The sequence below is a fragment of the Etheostoma spectabile genome, chromosome 6 (genome assembly GCF_008692095.1).
Source record: "Etheostoma spectabile isolate EspeVRDwgs_2016 chromosome 6, UIUC_Espe_1.0, whole genome shotgun sequence".
Classification (NCBI taxonomy): Eukaryota; Metazoa; Chordata; class Actinopteri; order Perciformes; family Percidae; genus Etheostoma; species Etheostoma spectabile.
This window is the reverse complement of record NC_045738.1, coordinates 31,345,248-31,345,473: the sequence shown is the minus strand read 5'-3', so window position 1 is coordinate 31,345,473 and position 226 is coordinate 31,345,248. Positions and strand designations below refer to the sequence as shown.

The 226-nt window shown below is 37.2% G+C and overlaps 1 protein-coding gene across 1 annotated transcript in view; it reads right to left on the bottom strand.

The window, feature by feature from the left end:
- Positions 1-226, bottom strand: part of LOC116691599 (single-minded homolog 1-A) — a 26,579-nt gene that overhangs the window by 16,915 nt on the left and 9,438 nt on the right. The gene's annotated exons all lie outside the window — the stretch shown is intronic.

The window sequence follows — 226 nt, the reverse complement described above, 5'->3', positions numbered from 1 at the left end:
GTGTCAAATGGTGAGTTGGAGATGATCATTTATGCTTTTATTTCCTCTCGCTTAGATTACTGTAAAAGTCTTTTTAAAAGACTTTTACTTTAAAAGACTTTTAAAAGTTTGAGCAAGAAGGAGCTTTACCGTCTCCAGGCTGTTTAGAACTCTGCTGCAAGGCTTTTAACTCACATTAACAAAAGGGCACACATCACACCTGTTTTAGCAGCACTTCACTGGTTAC